We start from the raw sequence: 23,015 nt of genomic DNA, 5'->3' as shown, positions 1-23,015 counted from the left end.
GGAAATTGAAATTGATAAACAATGCAAAGTATTGTCAAAAGCTCTATGTCCAAAGGACTCTGGCCTTTCTTGCAGAGGTAGCAAATCTTAACTGAAGATAGAAGCAAAGATTAGGATAAAATTGCCCATAAAAACAGGCTTGAATGCCCCACAGATCTGCCTGCTCTCCCTAGCCAGGCTTCAGTTCTTTTGGAGCCTCTGTTGAAGGCCATGTGCTCCAGGCTCTAAACCCTGGCAGCCTCCACAGAGGTAAGAAGAGCATGGTGGTCAATGGAGGCTGCGGGTCCAGTGGACCATGGTCTCTCTCTTCTCCTAAAAGGTAATCCTATATAGAACTCACTTCACATGGCTTAGAAAGCCCTCTCCCTTTGTCAAACACCAGAATTGGGCATAATGAGGAAAAGTTCCCGAGAATCCTGTGTTCACCTGGTTCAGGGATCAGCCGGCAGGTTAGCTCTGACCCTGGTGGGGCCATGCTCATCTGCTGGAACAATCAGCAGGAATGTGATCTGGGTTTCTCTGGGCAGAGGACACTATAAGCAGGGATCCCCTGTCTCCATTTGGCCACCCTGCAAGGGCCGTGTGCAGGGGATGACACTGTGTAACCTCAGGGGTTGTCAGAGCGCTGGGCCGCCCAGCCACACATCACTTTGCCTAAGCCAGTCTGTTGACTGATGTCACCTGAAACTAAAGAGCCCTCGTGCAGAAGGTCAGGCCAGGTGTGATCACACGGGCTCCTTCACCCGACACACTTTCCTCCTGAATTTCACGACCCTCCCATCCTTTGTCGAGTTTGTTGTCAGTTTTGAAGGTGGGATTCTGCTTTCCTCCTGTGGTCTCCTTGCTGCATCCTTTGGCCACGTCCCATATTCTACGTGTCAGTCTGTGTATCAATCGGTTTCCCTGTTCTTAGTGAAGGAGAAGAACTCAGTCTTTATGAAGCTGACTCAGCAACATAAAAACATGAAGAAAGCAACATGGTCTCTTGGCCCTGCGAAGAGTTGGTCCACAAGTGTCCTGACCACACGCCACACAGGCTGCATTCACCCTCTTGAGCTCCCGTGGTGCAGGAGCGTGTGTACGCATGTGTTGTCGATAAGACTAACTCCAGGAAAACTGGCGGGTGGCCCAAGCACATTTTATAAAAGCACAAGGAGCATTCCAGAAGCAGAAAAGAACAACTTACCTCAATTGCAAAATAGTGGAGGATAGTCTTAGAATAAAGGGACACCCTAAGTACAAGAACACAGGAAGGGTAGACTGGTATTTTTTTAGACTCATTTCAGAGTAGGGGAAAAGGCAGAAATGTCTTCGCAAAGCTGAGTGCGATGGTCCAAATGTAAGAAGATATCGAGACTGCAGGTGTATTTCCCCCGGTGTTTGCGTGTTCTCTTGCTGTGGAGACACTGAACAACAGTTAACATGAACCGGCTGGAGATGCGATGCACAGCTTGAGGCCACCCAGGGTCACCAGTGGCCTCTTGAACTGGGTCTCACCAGACGGAATCTGGCCAGGCCTGGCGATGCGGATGGAGGAGGAGTCCCACAGCAGCTCCTGTCACATTGGTTTGCAACAAATCATGTGCCAGTCTTGATGCCCTTTGCCATGGTTTTCCCTCATCACTATTGCTAGTCCCTAATCAGGGCTGTCATTGGCCAAATTTACAACCCACTTAATTTTGTGAAATATTTACCCTGAGGCTGTGCTGGACCTTCAGGACTTCATTAAGACTGCGCCATGACTAGAGTGCGGGACAGTCGTGTGATGGCATTTTATTACATTTCCTTTTGTTTTTGCCAAACTCAGGCCTGCACACCTACCTGTCCCTCTGCAGGAGGCCTTGCCTGGGGGAGTCACAAAGCTCTGAGCGCTGTGCCTGTAGCCGCTCCTCACAGGAAGCCTGTGGCTGGACCATGAGGACGGTCACCCGCTGCTGTGCCAGCTGCCGTCACATCTGTCCTGCCCTTCATCTAAGGAAAACCTGACGCACTGTGCGACTTCCCATGCAAATCCCCGTGCGCGGCTCCCCTGGCCTCCCCTGGTCAGGGAGGCTCGGAGCATAGGAGAAATCCCGAGTGTCCAGCAGACATGCCCCTTCCTCTCAGGGTCACATCGCCCATGGTGTCCCTGCTACAGCAATCACTCAGTTTCTTTAACCAGAATGAACATCTGGGACCATTGTGGTGGGGTATGAGTGAGTCTTCCCCAACTCAAGATCATGGGTGAAAGTAGGCTTGCATTTATTCTACCTTGTTTTCACAAAACTAGACACAAGGAATTGATACAAAACCAGGGAGCTTCAAAATAGCAGCTTGTCGAATTGTTAGGAGGGTAAATTTGTGTTATGTGCGGTGTTTTCTTTTTCTTTCTTTTTTTTTTTTTTTACTACAAATATAACATATCGCCCTGGGCACTGATAATCTTACGCATTGGCAAATTATGTAGTTATTATTCACAGATGCCCCTAGACTGATGACAGGAGGATGCACTGGTAAGCCCACCACCATTGAAAATGTCCTAAGTAGAAGCACATTTAATACTGCTAACCTACTGGACTGCACAGCTTAGCACCCTGGTCCACAGCAGAGGATCTCTTGACCTCCATGACCAGGTGGCTGACCACAAGCTGCTGTCACCTGGCATCACAAGAGGGCATTGTACTGCCCAGGAAGAGACTGCAGTTCCTCATTTGCAGTATGGTTTCTACTAAATGTATATCACCTTCGCACCACCAGGAAGTCAAAAAATCATAAGTGGAATCATTATGAATAGGTCCACATGTGTCCTGACCACATGCCACACAGGCTGCTTTCACCCTCTTGAATGAATCTGTACTTACTTATTCACTTATATTGAATTGACAAGTAAAATTTATCTATATTCATGTCATACCACGTGGTTTTTTGATATATGCTTACATTGAAATGTCTAAGTCAAGCTATCTAACCTAGGTATAAATTATGACATCAGAAACATAAAATGATGTTGGAGTAGAATGAAACCGTTATTTTATGTGTTCAAATTTAAGTTTTTATCAGCCTAAAATAGCCTGTTGTAAGGTTTTATTTGAGCCTCCTGGTAACCACAAAGACAAAATTTCCTTTCTAACTGAGGGGACCCGATGAGCAGGCCCCCCTCAATCAATCTTCTCTTTATATCTAATAACCGGCCCCATGGAAAATGCTCTGCAGCTTGAAAAGTACAACATATGTGGTTTTTATCGGGCAACTCACTGTCCTGGGATCCTTTGAAGCTCAAGTAATGATAATCAAAAGTTTGGTCAAGCATGAATTTCCTCTGCAAATAAGAATATTTCAATCCACATCCGCAGGACTTGTTAGGATGTCCTTCTCTGCTGTGGTTGACTCACCCATGTGACAGCCCATGCTGGCAAGCAACAATTTTATTTTGTTCTTCAAACAAATTTCTCAGAGCTGAAGTGACCATCTTCCTCTTGGCTTCACAGTGTACAGCTTTCCTTTAAAATCTTCTGGGTGGCCTAGGACCTTGGGACCTCGGATGCATGGCGAGTATCACCCGGGACCTCATGGGGGAGGAGCCCACGTTTCCTGCCCTGTGTTGTTCTTCCTGCAGAGGCCTGTGTTCCAGCCTGGGCACACTTGTCTGTGACCCCTGCATTTACCATACATATCCGTCAGAATAAACACGAGGTCACGCTGAAGTCTGACTCCAGTTCTGAGCTGCAGTGTTCCTTCCTGCCTTCTCATTTAGCTTCTTTTTTCTCCATTATGAAAACTGAGTCTCATCATCACGGTTGTTTTTAACCCATAGAAACTCAATGGGGCAAGTTCAAAGCTAGATCCACCACTTGACAAGGTTCTAAGCAACTTAATGAGATCCTGTCCCCCGCTCCCCCCAAAAAGAGGCAGGGGAAGGGAGCTGGAGAACTCAGTGATTAAGCAACCCTGGGCTCAGTCACCAATACCAAAAAAAAAAAAAAAAAAAGAAAGAAAAGAGTGTGTATGTGATAGAGGGAGAAATAATAAATACAATAAAGCTTATGTTGTTTATCTAAACCCTGCTAATAATTCCAGAGATGAACCCACCCAGAGATTATGACCATGGAGCTATCTCTTCCCAGGGCTGATATCTCTTACACTTTGCTGGAATGACACGGCAACCATGTCCCTTATGTTGTAATGGCATCCTGACTAAGGCCCAACATGGAGAAAAATAACTGTGCTGAAACCTGGTTCATTGTGGGTGTCTATGACCTTGAGACAGTTACTTCTCTAACACTCCAGGCCCTCATCTGTGAAATGGGCCCAGGCTCATAGGAGCTCTGGTGGGATTACAGATGAAATCACCTGAAGTACATAACACAAAGCCTGGCAAATACTTAACACACCTTTTATTCTACTTAAGTAGCTGGAATACTGATGCAGCAATATTTCTTATTGCTGATGCCATTATTTATTAAAATGAAACTCACAATAAACAAAAACATAATGTGGAAACCTTTAATAAATATTAGATGATCTTTAATAGTATTTGTTCCTTTCTCTATACACATCCTGCACTTCTGCCCAGCAGTCCCCACTGTGTGGACCGGCACAGAGGTGAGGTCCTTCAGGTTTGCATCCCTCTCTGAATCATCAGACCAAACTTATTGGCTGCAGACTTGATAAAAGCCATTCCTGCAAATTGAGGACTTATAGGCAATGTACAAAAATTGTAGGGAGTCATGAGATATCTTCTACACAGAATCCTCAAACATTAGTATTTTACTGTTCCTTTTTCCCTAACTACCTCAGACTAAGTTCCAAATGTCATGTGTCTGTCTTTACTCCTAAATGTGCCAGTGACTATTTCCCAATAATGGATAACTTATCGTGGTTGGTCTTGTGTTAATGGTTTGGGGTATGGGAAACAATAGGAAATTCAGAGGCTGAAAAACTCTCTACTTGAACAACTTAAATGGCCAGGACTATCAGCTTGGAAAAACACAGGACCCATCACAGGTGAAAAGAAGTAGGTGGAGGTGGTCCATGAGCGTCCTTCCTAGACTAACAGAGGCCTGAAGCACTGGGTGGGGATTGTAATGGACAGGAGGGGTCATGTTATAAGACATTAACCCCAACCTCTTAACCAGAAGCTTCTGTGTACGTGGTCACCAGATCAAGGGAAGATCCATGCACATTATTTCTAGTTAATTAATGAAGAATAGTGCATCGATGCTCGTCTTGTAAAGTAGGGATTATTACTTTTTATTGCCTTGAAAATGTTTACATACAGTCTATTGCCCAGAGCTTCCTTGGTTTGGGTCACTCGCAGGCCAGTCAGCACCCTTCCCAGCTGTCCTGCCTGTGCCCCCACTTCCATTCCTCCTCTCCCTATCAGTTGGGGTTTTAAAATGTTTGCTTGACATAATAAAATTCTTATGTAACTGCTCCTGATGCAGCGACACATTCTCGGCTCCCTGGCTAAAATGCTGAAATGTGAATTCCAGTGTGCTAGCAGCTTAAGGCTCCTTCTTCTTCCAGAAGGTGTTAGCATTCTTGAATAGGGAACATATTAATCATGGCTTATCAACTTTGCTGTGTCAAATAGAGAGCAGTCTATAAAAGAACCAGCCACACACACACATGGCCTGACACCTGGGTGGCTTGCCTGCTCATTTGCGAAGAGTAATTAATGGTGGAGAGCCTGGCGTTGTGAGCAGTGCCACCAACTCAGGTGAAATCTGGAGGCAGAGGCACTGCTGTTCATTTTAAAGAAATTTGCCAGATTTTTTAAGGCTGGAAAATTTTCTGTGTTCTTACACAGTGAATCCAGGTATAAAAATGTCACCTAATCATAACTCACTTTAATGAGGCTCTGTGCTCCCTAATGCCAAACTTTCATGCTTTTCCCTTCAATCCAGGGTTTCAGGACAAGTTATGGGTTTGTTATTGCAAATCTTTCCAACTTGCTTAGGAGCTGAAATGCCTTAGTATTTTTGGTATATGTCCCCTTAGATAAAATTATAAATCTCTAAGCAATGGTACAGCAGTGATGTAAAATTATTTTTAAAAAAACTATATAAGAGCTATTTGTATTTTTTGACTTGTTCAGATTTCTATGCTTCTGCAAGTTTTCATCACTGTGATCAAGCAATTAGTTAAGATTGAGACAGATCGTTCATACATTGTTGGTCAAATTAGAATCGGTATAGAATGTCATATGGGGAGATATGGAGATACACACACACACACACACACACACATATATATATATATATATACATATATATATATATATAAATTTTTGCATAAAAATATGATATGCAGTCATCATGCATGATTTGGTTTATTTGAAAGGGACCAAAGTCAACTATTGTTGTGGTGTTTAAAGAGGATCAAATTTGAAAGTTCAAATTCTGGTTCTGTACTTCAAAATTGAAATAATTCTATCACTACAAAATGTGGATAGTAATGCTTACTTGTGAAAATTAGCTTTAGTTACTAATAAGCATTTACATATGATACTTGCCTTTTGGAGTTCTCCAAGGAGCCAGTATCATGATGAGATTGAAAGAGCAAAAGAATCTACTAGAGAAAATGTCTATAAACAAGGAGTCGCTGAACACAGGCAAGGAATATCTTTTTTTTAATTTATTTTTTAAATTTTAAGTTGTTATATATGACAGCAGAATGCATTACAATTCACATTACACATATAGAGCACAATTTTTCATGTCTCTGGTTGTACACAAAGAATATTCATACCATTCATGTCTTCATACATCTACTTAGGATAGTGATGTCCATCTCATTCCACCATCTTTCCTACCCCCATATCCTCTCCCTTCCCCTCCCTCCCCTTTGCCCTATCTAGAGTTTGTCTAATCCTCCCATGCTCCCACCCTAAACCCATTATGAATAAGCATCTTTAAATCATAGAAAATATTCAGCATTTGTTTTTTTTTTTGGGGGGGATTGGCTGACTTCTCTTAGCATTATATTCTCTAATTCTATCCATTAATCTGCAAATGCCATGATTTCATTCTCTTTTAAAGTTGAGTAATATTCAATTGTGTATATATACCAGTTTCCCTATCCATTTATCTACTGAAGAGCATCTAGGTTCCACAGTTTAGCTATTGTGAATTGATGTGGCTGTGTCCCCTGTAGTATGCTATTTTTAAGTCCTTTGGTATAGATCAAGGAATGGGATAGCTGGGTCAAATGGTGGTTCCATTCCCAGTTTTCCAAGGATTCTCCAAAGTGCTTTCCATATTGGCTGCACCAATTTGCAGTCCCGCCAGTAATGTATGAGTGACAGTCAGGGAATATCTTGTCTGATGATGCACGTCAGAGAACTGGGGAAGGAGAGACGAATGGATTGGGTACTGGGTAATGTCAGGGTATGGTCGGAATGAGAAAGCCCCCAGTCACTGGGGGATTGCTGCAGTCCGGCTGCAGCAAAATAACCGGTGTGGGGGGGCGGGTGACTAGCAACTTGTGTAGATTGATACAGCAGGAGTGGGAGCCGCTTATTGTAGGACAGGAGGGGTATATATACATTCCACACAGCTTATCTTAATTAACATAAACTAGATACAGCAGTCAACCAATAAGGAATCTCCACACTTAATGGCTCGCTGGCGTTACTTCACAAACCACCCCCTCTGCAAAATGCCAGGCGCCATCCTGACTTGTTTACGGACCCTAACATCCAAAGTCACTCCTGGAGGCAGAGGTGCACTGTGCTTGTCACTGACTGGCAGCACCCAGAGGGTTCGTGATGGCAGCAGAATGTGGCATGGGATCAGTGTCAAGGCTGGAGCTGGTGAGTGATGCTCCCCACGGCCAGCTCTCTTGAAGGAGATCTGCCACACTGGGAAGGAGATTCAGTAACAAATTCCTAACATCGTGAGGTGCCATTGACCAGAAAGAAACTGTTGGATTTTGCAGGAAAAAACATGTATTCAAATTTATTAGTGCTTTGAGGTCATATTAATTCATCACATTTAAAGAAAGTTATACTGTTGATTTCCAGTACCACAAAAGATGAGAAAAGAAAGAAAAGAATGTTATATCAGTCACCAAAGCAATGTAAAGAAACAGATTCAGAGTAAGAAGTTGTAAAATGTTCACATTTTGCAAAGGACTGAAGTGAGCCAATAACATGAAGTAAGCCTATGGAGGAAAAAAATATAGTTGAATGAGATGAAGTGGCAGCTCTAATTGTTTGAGAACAAAGCATGGCCTCTGTCTTTATGATAAGGGTTCCACCAGGAGAATCGTCATGTGCAAATAATGCAATCAGTCAGACCAGAAGAAAGCACTGGAACTCCTCTGCTCTGCAGAAGATTCCACCTGGAGTGACACACAGTTTTACAAAGTCCTCCTGCAGTACTGCCTGCTCCAAGTGTGGAGCGAGCTCCTCGGGCCTGCCCCTCCTTCACCGTTTCATGTGCTCCATGTTTTTCTACCAGACCAATTACAACATGACCCAATGGCATCATTACAAGATGACCCAGTGGTGGCATTCCCTCCCTTTGTTCCACTCCCAACAGTTCCTTCCCTCCTGGAGCTCCAAGCTTCCCGGCTCTGGCATCTTCCTTCAGCCTCACAGCCCTGAACTCCTCTTGTGGAGGGGGGCTGCTGGCAGTGAACCCCTCAGCTTGGGCCACCTGGAGAGCATTCATTCCCTCTGTTCTCGGAGCACCTTATCGCTGGCTGTGGAACTCCAGGCCGGCTGGTTCTTCCCGTGTTGTCCCAGCATCATCTGGTTGTCACACAGGGTGCCTGGGTTCTCTTCTGGTTCCTCGTAGGAAGGGTGCTGTTCTCCTGGACCGCCTTCAAAATTCTCCTTGTCTTTGGTTTAGGGCTTTGGTGTCTGTTATTAATTAGAGAAAATTCTGAGATTCTCAGCCACTGTTTCTTGGGATAGTTCTTCCATCCTGTTCTCTCTTCCATCTCTTGGAATTCCAGGTCTGATGGGGCAGGGAGTCTGGTGTTGTCCACAGCCCTTGGAGGCTCTGCTCTGTGTGCACCCTTGTTTTCTTTTGTGTTGAATTTGTGTGGTTGCATTGACCTGTCTTCAAGTGCACTTGCTATTTCCTCAGCTGCATCGACCGAGAGGTCGGTTGTTACCCTGACCCTTGCTGGTATACCCACCTAACTATTGCTTACCCAGTCCTTCTCTGTTCCAATCACCTTCTGGTCTGGCATGGGTCCAATGGGTACAGCATGAGATTCGTGACTGATTCTCACTCTCTTGCCAGTTGGTTCTGTGTGGAAAAGTGGACACATGGTGCATGACAACATAGAGTAAGGCATGTCTTTCTCATATTCCTTCTGCTCTGCTCTGGGGATGTTTCGACTGAGGATTGGGTTGGATTTGAAGTGCGTTGTTGCTCTAGTTACAGAGTTGTTGTCATGGACACAGCGGCTTGCAGTTCCTCTAGTGAAATCTCATTTTTATTTTTCGCTCCTGGCTTGTTTGTGTGGTTATGTTGTGTTTTCGTGAGCTTTTTCAATGCTGTGACCAAAAGACCTGAGAAGAGCAAATTTAAGGAGGAAATGTTCATCCGTGCCTAAGGTTTCAGAGATCTCAGTCTATAGAGGGCCAATTCCATTCTTTGGGGCTGGTGAGACAGAACATCATGGCGAAGAGTGTGAACAGGAAGAAGCTCACAGTATCCCAACATGGAAACAGAGAGAGGCTGAGCTTAGCTCACAAAATATATGTCCCAAATGCACACCCCCAATGACACCAATGACCCATCTCCTCCAGCCACACCCTACCCACCTTCAGTTACCATCCAGTTAATCCAATCAGGGGGTTGGTTCACTGATTGGGTTAAGGCTACCAGAACCCAGTCATTTACCTCTAGACCCTCTTGCATGGTCGCACATAGGTGCTTTTGGGGGACGACACGTAACTGGCGACACCATAGTATGTACTACAGTTATAATGTTCTGGTCTGAATGCAGACTGCGGGAACCTGGGTCTGGGCGTGGCCTTCTCTAGTGTTATGCTCCCTCCTGTGAGCAGTGTCTTATCCCATCCTCTCCCTCCCACAGCTGGGGCCGTGTTCCCTCCATCCTCTTCTGCAAATAGCCTCTTTATGCACAGAGGGGGCAGGAGCGGAGGACCACAGCTGTGCCTCTTCTCAGTGCCGCCTCTTTCTCTGGTTTCTCCCTGATGGTCCCTGACTCCCGGAGTGGATTTCCTACAGGAAAAAGAAGACACCTGAGACCTTCTAGCAGCATCCCCTGGGCTTTACACCCTGAGGCTTGTCCTCAGTTGGCCCTTGGTGGGGTGTTGAAAGTGTCTTACCATATTGTATGAAATCCCGTGTTATCTGCCCTCACGGAAGTCCTTGACTCCTGTTTCTACTGTGGACTTATTACTCCACGTAATTCAAATTTGAGTTGGATGGCAATGTGACTGCTCTAGAGCCCAGGCTTCCTTCTAATCTAAAGTCTACATTTCCCCTAAGAACTTTTAAAAAAATTTTTGCATTCCTCAGTCAGATCTAAATACAAAGAAGTTAAAATGTAAACCTTAGGATATCTTTTAAACTTAAAACTAGCTCTAAGTTTTCATAGAGAGGACTTAGATAATCATCTCATCAAAAGAGAGGTGCTCGGGCTGGGGCTGTAGCTCAGTGGCAGAGCTCTTGCCTTGCACATGTGAGGCACTGGGTTCAATCCTCAGCACCACATAAAAAATAAACAAATAAAATAAGAGAGGTGCTGGGAATAATTAGGTTGATTTGATTTGCTATGTCACTATTATAGCTGCAGGATAATAACCGTTGAATGGAAAGGTCTGCTGAGGGGCAGGGGAGACAAACGTGTCATTGCATAAACATGTGGAAAGGGCATGAGCTGTAGGCAGTTCCTGGAACTCTGTCAGTGTTCCTGCTCCCCTGGCCTGACCCCAGTCCTGTTGGCACTCTATCTGACATCAGGGGACAGCAGTGGCATGCCATCAATTGTATATTTGCTTACTTCTAAAAATTCTTACTCGTCCACAATCACATTTAATTTGAATCCGACATCCTATACACCTAGATCCTCAACTGCTGGAGCTCATCAGACTTATCCATAGAGTTTTATAACAACGTTGATGGTAGACCTCACTATAAACTTATGGAATCTCTGAATGTTCTTTGAGTATTTTCTATACTGTGTGCCGAAGAACAATTAGAGGGGGAAAAGTTTATTTTGGGGCTCACGGTTTCAGAGTCTCAATCTATAGACAGCCAGCTCCATTCCTTGGGGCTCGAGGTGAGGCTGAACATCATGGTGGAAGAGTGTGGTGGAGGGGAGCAGCTCACAGGATGATCATGCAGCAGAGAAAGACCCCAATCTCCAGATACAGAATATATACCCCAAAGGCCACGCCTCCAGTGACCCACCGCCTCCAGCCACACCCTGCCTCCTGCAGTTACACTCAGTTGTAGATCCCCACTAGGAATTAATTCACTGATTAGGCTAAGGCTCCAATACCCCAATCATTTCACCTCTGAATGTTCTTGCATTGTCTCATACATGAGCTTTTGGGGGACACCTCACATAGCACTGTGTATATCAAGTGCAAGGTAGTATAACCTATACATCAGAATTTTCTCAATAAAAGGTATGTTTCTCTGTTTTTACATATCAGATGTAAACTCCATGCCTTTTTTGAATGGTCTTGATAATTATGCTCATAAACAGTTTGTCTAATTTCTAGGAATGGGTTCACAACTTTTGTCTGTCATGCTCCTAGCAAACAGTTTTAAACCAACATCGGCCCCTGGAGCCCTGCTGCCGGCTCACTTCTGACATGGAGAGGCTGTGCATGCTGGAAGCTGGCGATCCAATTTGTCCTATAGAGCGTGTCTGCCCTTTTCTTCCTGTCAAATGAGCTAATGAATGAGAAATGCTGTTGCTCAGAACCTGCCGATTAAGTAGTGAGGCAGTGTCTATAACAGCAAGCTCTTCCCAAGGGTGGCAAGGATTTCCCCTGTGCTCGTCCATTACTGCCTGTGTTACTTTCTCATTGAATTCTGTTCCAGTTCAAAATTCAGAAGTCATGGTCAACTTATTGCTGGAGTTTGTGTCCCTGGGATGGTTTTAATTTCTCCACATCTTTGCCAATACTTATTTATTTATTTCAATACTAGAGATTGAATCCAGGGTCACTAAACCACTGAGCTGCATCCTGCCCTTTTAGTTTTTTATTTTTATTTTTTCTGAGATAGAACTTGTCATCCTTCTGCCTCAGAATCCCCAGTTGGTGGGATAGCAGGCATGTGCCACCATGCCTGGCTCTGTTTTTAAAAATTATTATAGCCAACATACTAGGTATGAAGTGATACCTCATTATGGTTTTAATTTGCATGTATTGAACTAATAATTAGTTGAGCTCATTCATTATTTGTAGGTTTTCATGTGCTCATTCATTATTTGTAGGTTTTTTTTCTAACAAATTGCTTTATATTTGGTCTAACATTTAAATGGAAAAATGTAAATTGCTTTTGACCCCAAATTACCAAATGTCAAATTTGTAACAGGTGTTTTTGGAGACTATTTAAGAAACACAAATGATTAAATCTTCCAAATTAATTTAGAGTATGAAGATTATTTTGTTGGAAATCTCACTGCAATACTGTAAAGAGTGACATTAACATGCAAATGAGACCTGCTTATGTTTTAGTCAGCTTTTTCGCTTCTGTGAACAAAAGATCCATCAAGAACGATTTTAGAGGAAGAAAAGTTTATTTAGGGCTCTTGGTTTCCCAGGACCCTGTCCTTAGATGGCCAAATTCATCACTCTGGGCCTAAAAGAGGCATAACATGGTAGAGGAAGAGTGTGGTGGAGGAAGGCAGTTCAGGACATGACAACCAGGAAGCAGAGAGAGAGAGAGACGGGAACAAAATGTAAGTCCCAAAGGCAGGTCCCCAATGACCTGCCTTTTCCAGTCACATCCCACCTGCCTACAGTCACCACCCAGCTCCTCTCTTCAAGTGGATTAATGCACTGATGAGGTTAATAATTTCCCAATAACCAATCATTTCTGCTTTAAACTTTCTTGCATTTTTTTCACACATGGGCGTTTAGGGGACACTTCATATATAAACCGTAACAACTTATAATTCTACTAAAAAACAAATAAAATAATGCCAAAAGAAGTATGACTGCAAATGACACTCCTCTGAGGATTTCACTCAAATGAAACCTGATTACCTGTGACTCATAGCTTGGTCTTACCATCACTAGGAGATGTTTATACTCTGCAGATAATAGCACCAAGTAACTGTAGTTCATGTCCACCAGGAATGAATTTGTCCTCAAAGTAGTTGTTTTGTTTGTATTTGGCCAAAGAATGTTTACACCATTTAAATTTTCATACCAAATATTTTAAGAAAAACAAGTTTTTGTTTGAGTTGACATTCCAAGGAGAATCCACCATCCATTGGCAAATGTGCTCATTGGCCATCCTACTGAGGGTCCTGGGCAGGTTATATAAGTGGTGCTCGTGAGTACTGGAAGAGGACCCGTGGTCACCAGGACCTGGCAGGGTGGTGTGGGAGAGTCATCCTCGGGGAGTCCCTGTCCTCCTCTGTGCTCTGGAAGCTGCCTGCTCACGGCTCACGCTAAGATCTGTCAGGCCTGGCACTTTAAACGCATGTGCTTGCATTACTTAGGGATGGTGACCAGGTCAGGACCAGTTCCCATTTGTATCTGATTCCTCTGTGCCTGGAACAAATGAGATATTTCCATTTTAAGTTAATTCACAACAAATGCAAATTGCTATAAACAGGATAGGGAGACCATATAAAAAAAATTGAGGAGGTTTGTTCCTAGATTCCTCCATACACATGAATACACCCCCCCCCCCTCTCTCTCTCTCACACACACACACACACACACACACACTCACTCCAGAACCTCAGGGTTAAGACAGAATGGCCCTCTCCAACTCTGTAGCACCAGCTCAAGGTTGCTTGGCACGCCCTCCCTGCCCCAGGGTGTCTGTGTTTGGAAGACCTGGCTGCCCCTGCCAGCCCCTCCTCCTGTTCAGGCTGTACCCGGTCACTGTGAACTGCTTGCAGCCTGGTGGACGCACTCACTCTTGGCCCTTTCTGTCCTGGTGTCTACCATCTCCTCTGTGCCACCCCGTCCCCAGAGCTCCCTGGTGCTTCTCCTCCCAGTCCTGCTCCCCAGACCTGCCCCTGCACTTCCACACTGTCCCGTGGTCCAGATCCACTTGTCTCTTCCCCTGCTAGATACAGTCATCGTTTAGAGCAGAGGCTGTTTTATTTGACTCTGTGTCACCAGCACTTATTTTAGTTCCTAGCAGCAATATTTGTAGAATTAATGAATTATTTATGAGTGAATAAAAGCAAGTAAGAAGTAAATTTGACTTAGAAATCCTTTGCTCCCATGTCTGGGAGGATAATAATAAGATTAGACAGGATAAGTGGGTGTAGAAACAGGCTTAGAGAAAGGAAAACTGAATTCAGTTCAGACTGCGTTCAACATGAGTAACCAGGGGGACATTTAAGCAGATAATATCATTTAACAAATATTCACACAGAACCTGCTAATCCGGAGGCACCAGTGGGTGTGCTGAAGTGGGAGTCACCTGCCCCAGGCTCTGCCCTTGGTGCTCCCTCAGGCATCCAGTCAAGGGAAGACTCAGGTTGCTGAAGACCAGGCCCCTTGCAGAAGAGTGGAGCAAGCCCTGGTGACCTGCGCTGGCTCGGCCTGGCGCCAGCCTCGGGAAGACCACCTTCAGGCTTGGCTGGCTTCCTTGCCCTAAAGTCCTCCCCGCTGCACTTTTCCTAAGCAAGGTGCCTCCCCAGGGTTCAAATTCTAGGCTGAACCTGGGACAGGCCCCCTTCCAGAGGACTGCATCAGGGGCGTCTGAGTTGGGAGCCAGTCCTGGGCGATGGTTCAATCAGAGCTGGCTCAGCCTCACTCTTCTCTGACTCTGCTGTGTCCATCCCAGGGAACAGGTGCTCCTCTTGCCTCTTGCGGTACCTCCTTGGATTTGTGCCGCAGTCTGGCTGGGCACAAATCACGAGCCACTCAAGCAGGAACAAACTTTATTTCTGAACTCCACCAGCACACTCCACACACGCTCCCAGGGAACTCTCCCAAACACCATGCACGTGGCTCCTCTTGGGACACACCACACACCAACTGGAAATACCAGTGGGAACTCTCTGGGAATCCCTGCGAGAACTCCAAAGTAGCAGGCGGACAGCAGGGGTCTAATATACACAGCTTAACATAACCATTATCATCTCAATGGCTCCCTGGCGTCACCTCTCAACCACTCCCTGGCGAAAATGTCATGGTCAGTTCTGGCGAAAATGTCATGGTCAGTTCTGGCGAAAATGTCATGGTCATTCGGATGCGGCTATGGCTCTCAGCAGATTTGTGTGCCAGGTGACCCCCAAGACTTCAGGCCTTTGATGGGTTAAAATTGAATTTGAAAAAAAAAAAGTTAGCAACAGAACTTAAAGTTTCTTTCAACTCTTCCCTATAATCCTGACTGAGCAGAGCTGGAACTACTTGCTTTTTAATTTTTTAATTTTTATATTTTTATGCATCACAGTATTTTTATATTTTCATGGATCACAGTAGCACTTCATTCATTATATGTTCTATGTTCCTTATCTTCATGTTTATTTTTATCATTAAAATGTGATTGTTAAAGAACATCATTACTTTACATTACCTAAAGAAATAACAAGCACTAGAAGTTTCTGATACTGGAATACATAAAAATAATAATGAAACTCGTTACATTCTCCTCTGATTGACATCTACCCCTTTTTCAACAAACTTATTTTCCATGGCAATGAATTCCCAACTAAAATTTGTATCCCCAATTTTTTCCTTCCTTACATATGTCATGAACTGTCATCCTTCTCTGTTGGAAGAAACTTACCTTTGCCTCTCTTGGAATAAAACTGAGACTGTCCCAGAAGACTTTTGGTGATGTTCTCTTAAATGCTATGACAAAGGAGGAGACCTTCTGTACGCATCCTTATCCACCTACTCCTGTCCCGCTGAGTGGAACGGCAATGCCCTCTTTTCAGCATATGATATTCCTCAACATTTAAATTCTTAGTGAGAACTAAGAACTAATTCACATTAAATCACATTTTTGAATTTTGAAGGTTATTATTTCAATAATAAAACTTTACTGTAGCTCTGACATTATAAAAATATCTACAAATTCACTTATCTTACAGTGTGATCCTTCAGGGTTTTTCCTCCAGTATAACTTGGTACAAATAACTCACTCTATGGAGGCCGGTTTCATCATCTACAGAGTATGTGTACTAATGTGTGCATTCAAGGATTGGCGTGAGGACAAACTGAATATGTAAAAGGGCCCAGCAGAGAGTGAGCCACCTGCAGTGTGCACCAGTCTCTTGTGATCTTGCTGTGGTTCCATTACTGCCTCTGGAAATGATTTTAAATTCTTGACGATACCACATGTCGTACAAATACTAACAAGTGTTAAATACCAAGGGTTTTATCACCACTGACTTAACCATTTAGTAGTGATACATTGGCTTTACGCTTATGCTCTTTTGGAATGGTACAAATACTAATAAATCAACAAAATAAACCATTTTCACAGGTTTGGTGATTATATTATTTTTAGGGGACTATGGGGGATGCTCCACTGTAAGCATTAAAAAATAGAATAAACAACAGGTCAATATTCTTCCTCTCCAGTTGGCTCTGTCCCTCCATTCCTCCCCCCACTGTGTTGGAGTTCTTGAGCAGATCTTAGTAGACCAATGGACTGACTACTAGAGAGATTAGTGGCATTTAATTCTGTTTTTTCAAGCAAAGACTTTGGTGGTTTATTTCAACTCTGCATTTATTTAGCACATTTACAAAAATAAATTCACATGAAACATTAGGGACAAAATTCACAAGTTTACAGGAAGAGAAGGAAGTTTCATTTTGCCTTTCTCACCAAAGGACTTGTAATTAGATTGTCTCTCATTTTATCTAGTTTCATTGCTGAATAGTTTCAATACAAGTATTTTGAAGTGAGTATGATGTGTGGGAACTATAATATGACTCAAAGATGTCATCTGTTTTAACCAATAAACTTACTAGTAACAGCTAGTTTTTATAATTTTTATTATGATTTTAGATATAATTTTGATATGAGACAAAATAGAAAAAAAGACAGTTTGACCCTCCTTCCACAAACATTCACTAACATAGTTTTAATTATAGGAAAACTCATTTGGACTTAGGAGGACCTTTTTATTTTCTGATGGTCATATAGTACGGAATGCGGGGTTGGGTTGTCTTGTGAATTTGAAGAATGAAATCCATGGACACAAGGCTGAGAGCAAAGTAGTAGGATTTATTAGAGTAATTGCAAGAAAGAAAACAGAGCTCCTGAAGGGGAGGGACCCCGAGAGAGGGGCCCTGGAGAGAAGCTGTTGTCCAGGGGTTATGTGGCTCTACAGGGTTATGGAAACTGGCCCCCTACCTGATCCTAGGAAGGCTCTCAGTGTCCACAAGCTCTTCTGCACTCTTTGGTCTTATCAGGCTACCCCTGTTTTGCTCGGGATCCAAGTACCAGAGAGCAGGTGTCTCACGATCATTTCTTTGTCACCTGACCTTGCTGAGGCCCGGCTTGGTCTGTGGTTTCTCAGTCCTGCTGCATAGAAGTTTCCTGCCTGCTCATTGTAACCCTTCCTCCTGCCTCATTCATATTGTTTTTGCTATGGACAGTCTTAACTATCATTCTAAGCATCATCATAACACCCCACTGAAAAGAAATAGTTTCCATTAATATTTCATATTATTGAATAATTTTGTTTCTGTTTTTTAATTATGTTACAACGATGCAAACCCTTTTTACTGCTTATATGCATTTTCCATATTTAATAAAGTTTATTTTGAATTATTTATGAGATATGAGATACTAATCAAAGGATATGAAAATTATTTTGTCTCCCTGCACTTAGCCTTAGTGTTTTAGCCTTAGTGGGCTTTTATGAGGTTCGACAAAGGTCGGGCCCACCATAATCACCATGTCCCTGAACACACTAGGCAGTTAAGCTTCTACCGACGCCTGGCCAATGTGCCCAAAGTTACTTCTACTCAGTGTAATTTACAGTTCTCTTACTAATGAGCTGTGTTTTCCCTTATATGTGTTTACATATTGTTTTTTCCTTTCATGTCAATCATATCGTGAATTTTACAAATCATCTTCTAAACTTATGTTAGCATTTCTTACTATGTCCCCCTAGATCTGCGGCTGTCTCCTACTTGTGCACATGATTTCCTCCTGGTGTTTTCCTCCCTGCTAGGGTAACCGGCACCTGTTCCGTGTGCAAACACTTAGAAAATCTGTGCGTTGAGTTTGTCTCTTCTTCTGTGGCACCTACATTTAAAAAATGTTTTATAGTGGATTGGTAGGAATATAATATGGATTTCTTTTGTCAATCCCCTATTTAATAAATTTTAGTTTTTCTAATTTTAAATTGGTAACACGTTGACTAATACAATAGGTTTGAATTCTGAATTAAGGAAAGCAGAAATATTTTGAATTAATTTAAGAATATTCATTCATTTTTGTCTACCTCATCATCATATTTTCATTAAAAAAGGTATATTAGAAGTTTTTAATTAGAATCCATGAATTGTTCAACACATGGGTGTTAAGTCTATTAGGAAATATTTTCAGTCCTTGAAAATTGAAGCCAGTATGTCTCAAAAAAACAAAACAAACAACAACAAAACAAAAAACCCAACCAAACAGTTCTACAAATATGTAGATAATTTAATAACACTTTTGTATCTTTAAGTTGACAAGAGTCAGACTGGTTCAGTCTGTCATTGCAAAAGATTTTCTGAGAAGCATGTTTCCCCAATTAGACAGCTGGATTCAAAGATTTTTCTTCACTTACATTTTGATGTTGTAGATCATAAAATATTAAACAGAAGAAAAAAATAAAAAGAGGCTTAGAAAAATTTTACATGAAGAAACCAGCTGGCCAAGAAGAGCCAGGAGACATGTCATGCCACTCCTTATATATGCATCTCTGCTAGGAAATACGGAACAATGAGTATTATAAAATATTTTGATCTCAGAAGAATGAAAAGAAAAAGTTAGAGGCAGAGGAATCTTTGTCACTGATATACAGAAATGCCTTTGATTTATGGGTGTTGATTTTATAACCTGCTACTTTGATGATTTCATTCACTAGTTCTAGAAGTTTTCTGGTGGAATTTTTGGGTCTTCTAGGTATTAAACTTAGCCTTAAACTCGAGATCCTCTGGCCTTAGCCTCCTGAGTGGCTGGGATTACAGGTGTGTTGGGTTTTGTGGCTGCATTTCTAGCTCTGTTTCTGAAGATGTTATATAAATGGTTGACTGTGAGGTAATGCGTTTCTGGAGTTAACCATTATACAAAGTGTATGTACCTTGAAACATCATGTTGCACGTGATAAATACATACGATGTCATCTGTCAAATAAAGAAAAGGAAAAAATAAGTGCAAAAACATGAAATTAAGCTCTTGAAATGGGCTTCACAGCCGTCTGAGTGCAATAAAATCAGTGTGCTTCTCTCTCAGCCGCAGCCCAAACCTTCTTCATTCTTTGGGAACTGGCAAAATGCAGTATATAGCTTGATTCATTTTTTTTAGCTAAAAACATGATTTTTCTTTAAGAGAAACTGAAGAAAGACCCATGAAAAGCTGCTTCTCTGCCTACAACACAGAAAATCTCCTTTATCAGGATGCTGCGGAGCCCTGGAAAGACCCCAGGCAGTCCAGAGCTGCAGCTCTGCAGGACAGTGCTCCTGGCGGTGGGAAATGGGGTATTCTGCCTTCTCAGCACATTCGGGCTCAGGGCACCCTGCCTCTCTGATTTGCACTGTGCACTCACTGTGTGCCAACACCGGGAAGGAAAAGCAGACTTGACTGGAAACATCCCTCGGTTATTCACAATTAACGAATAATAAATGCTACTTTTCTTTCTCTCTCAAATATTGGCTCTGGGGCAGCAAGCTATCTTCCAGGCCCAATGGGCTGAAAAAGTTCCGAGAAACTGTCAAGGCTCACTGTGGTGCGGGTGGGAAAGGGTGACCCCTTATCTTCCCCACTTTTGCATTTGCTTCTCTTTACACACAAGATCAGACTGGAGAACCATTCAGGGAAAAATTCAAATAAAGGAGACTAAGTTGGTCTCCTATCTATTCTAAACTGCATTATTAAAGAACCACAAACCCCGGGGAAAATAGGCATCACTCCGTGCCTGCCTGTATCTCCAAACACATAAATATTTGTCAAGCCGTTGAAATTTGATTGAGTGCTTCCCAGTTACCAGGCTCCATTTTCCAAGTATTTGTTTCTATAAAAGATTTATGGAGTAGATTCTGTTATTCCTCCTTATGTTAGACACTAAGACAATTGAAGCTCCTGTCTACCCCAGAGCAGGAACTACCTACCACCTTGCCAGGTGGCTTCCCCATGCCAAAGGTGATTGGCATCGTGACAGCAGAGCACACTAAGATTAAAAATGATAACTATTTTTACCTGGGGGAGGGGAGTAGGAGGAAATAGGGAAAAGCCAGAATCACTATTTGATTTTTAAACAGAAAATGGGTGGACAGTTATTTGTTAGCTACTTTCTTATTGAAATCATTATTTAATTGAACTTGTCCTGAACACATAAAATTGCCTGCACAAATACAAGCCAAAGAGCCATCTGTTTTCTTCCTTCTTAATGACATTGCCAGCATGTGTTTTTCCAACATTTGTGCAGAATTCCCGAGAGTCATGTAGAGACATGCTAAGCAACCCCACGGGCCACATTTTGGAACACCAGGTAATATTTCATTTCTGATTACTGTGAAGAAAGCAAGATGCTTTTTAATTGTGTTAGAAAAAGACAAGATAAATATAAAATAAAACATGAGTTTTGGGAGTCTCCTGTAAAATCCCATCTACTTGACATTACGTGGTCCAAAATTGGGTGCAAACAGAAAGCCTTGCAATCTGGTTTCGGCCATTAGGAAAATGTCAGGCAAAAATGTTTGCTGAGTTTCTCTGGGGGAGGACAATGCTGTGCAGGTGGGCTGGTTTCTACGTGTTGGCTTCTTGCTGTGCTGCTCCTTACAGCACTTCTCACGGCTTGTTCTCAGAAATCCGCATCACAGAGGGCGAGCTTTCAAAGGGTGCCTGCCGGGAGGATGGAGTGCTTGGACTAAACCCCGTTGTGAACACCCACAGAACTTCATACCCAGAGGCAGGAAACTGAAACACTTGTGCTTGAGCTTCCCTTCACTGTCTTTGCATGCCTGTTTGTGCTTCTACACAACACTTTGAAGCAAAGAAACCCAAGGAGCACCTGGCTTTAGATAAGAACACCCAGCGCCACCCACAGGTAGGAGGCAGACTGGGCCCCGGGGCTTGTTCTCAGGGACACCTGGCTGTGTTCAGGCCCCAGTTAGCACCACTTGCCCTCCCATTGGCCCTGACAGAGGCGACTGAAGCAAGCCCCATTCCCACTGTGTATGATGGACACACGTGTTTCGGTGTGTATGAGTACACCCTACAAATGCAAATGCAGCCATTGTTGGAAGTGGGTGTGCAATCATTTATGTGGCACCTCTGCAATGCAATCAATTTATATGATTGGCAGCTTATGAATTTTACTGCCAATGTAGAAAAGTCTGTTCAGTGACCAAAATAATCCACATGCCATTTAATAGTCTAGAGTGTAAACAAGGTGCCACGGCATGGGAAATAACAGATCAAGGGGCTAAGAGTGTTGCTCAGGGGCAGAGTGTGTGCTTAGCATAGCCAAGGCCCTGGCTCAATCCCAGGCATCAAAGAAAAGAGACTTGAGTCGAAGAAAATCAGTCTGCATGGAATCAGTTTTTAAAAACCTACTAGACTTACGAGTCATGGAGATTCTTTTCCTGGTTTAATAAAAGCTACCCTACAAAGAAGGCGATGGTCGGGTCGAGACCCACTGTGTCCCCATCCTGGGAGGGTGAGTGCTAAGAGAGAGTCTTCTGGGGCTGAGCCGGTGACCCAGGCTCTGCTGTGAGCAAGGAGGGCTCTGTTTCGCTCACTCTTGTGCAAACCACAGTTAGTACAGTCACCTCCAGGTGCCTGCCGGCTCCCCACTGTGTGGGGACTTCAGCACCTCACTCCTGTGTTGTTCCTGGTGTTTTCAATGTCCAGGAAGAGTCTCCGTCCTATCCCAGACTCACACGTCCTTGTCCATCTCCTGTTTAGGTTGCTCGCTGTCATGGTAGCAGCCTGCATTCTGACATTATCATAATACTTTCCCCTTTTTGACTTCTGTGTCCAGCACCTCCCTCTCAAGTCAGCTCTGCCAGGTAACCTGAATACTCATCCCGACGTTTCTGCATCTCTCTGAGACCCTGAGCCACTGTTCCAGACCCACTGCAGCCCCGCATCCTCCCTCCCCCTGAGCTGCTGTTCTCTCTTTGATGAGCATATTTTGCTACTTATTCTTTGACTGGAAAAATCCAAAGCGTGTTTACATTTTATATCAATTGCTGGTACAAATGAGACATTCCCTATGCGAATGTCAGTAGAAAACACACTTACAGTGAAATTCTTTAAATTTCTGACCATTAATCTCTGGGAATTCTTAGGACACCAGCAGTCATGAATCATTTTCCAGGCCCACCCGCCCTGCCACTCTTCCTGATGACTTTGTGTGTGTGTGTGTGTGTGTGTGTGTAACAGATCATTTTATCCAAAGAGGGCAGCAACACTATCCCTCATCACATTTGCTTCTTGTAACCTGAACTTGAAATGCCTCCAACAGAAGTGGGGGACCTGCACCACTTTTCTTTGAACCTGGGTGGACTTTGGGGGCTGCTCTGACCCATTGACTGTGGGTGAATTCAGGCCGCGTGACATCTGAGGCTAGGCCGTAAAGTGATACACTGGCTCTTCCTGGAATGCTCTCTTATGGTCCAGCGGTTGGAGCTTGGCAAAACCCCAGCGACCCCTGGAGAGGCCACA

Source organism: Marmota flaviventris, chromosome 4 (genome assembly GCF_047511675.1).
Source record: "Marmota flaviventris isolate mMarFla1 chromosome 4, mMarFla1.hap1, whole genome shotgun sequence".
In the NCBI taxonomy this organism is placed as follows: Eukaryota; Metazoa; Chordata; class Mammalia; order Rodentia; family Sciuridae; genus Marmota; species Marmota flaviventris.
Note: the sequence above shows the minus strand (reverse complement) of the source record.